We start from the raw sequence: 551 nt of genomic DNA on the forward strand, positions 1-551 counted from the left end.
TCCGTAACTTACAAAATGGTTAAAACCTTGAAATCAGAAATGAGTTTATTCAGAGCGACTGAGGGCAAATAGGACATTCAAAGTTGTAAATAGCAGCTGATGAAATATACTGTACTGTAGATGATATTAAAATGTTTGAATCTACTTGAATTATTTAACAAGACTTGAGGGCTCGTTATTGCATAGGGAAATGCAATGATGCAGCTGCTTTTTTTTCCTTTTTTCAATATAATATTAATAATAATATAATATTAATATAATATTAATATAATATTAATATAAATATAACTTTATTTCTGTTTATCTTTTTTTTTCCTTCTGTTAAGATACTTGACCTTTTTTCTTGTGGGTGTAAGAGAATTTTTTTTTTTCTTTTTCTTAACTGGACATGACATTGATATTAAAGCATTTATACTCGCGAGATATATGTAGGAATGTGATTTAAATTCAGCCTCAAGATTAGCGTGTTCGTTTGTGTTTCTCAAAATCTATCTGGATTAAGTTTCGACAGACCATCGACGAACCACGTATGCTATCTTCACTATCAATGC

This window comes from Penaeus monodon, chromosome 23 (assembly GCF_015228065.2).
Source record: "Penaeus monodon isolate SGIC_2016 chromosome 23, NSTDA_Pmon_1, whole genome shotgun sequence".
Taxonomy (NCBI): domain Eukaryota; kingdom Metazoa; phylum Arthropoda; class Malacostraca; order Decapoda; family Penaeidae; genus Penaeus; species Penaeus monodon.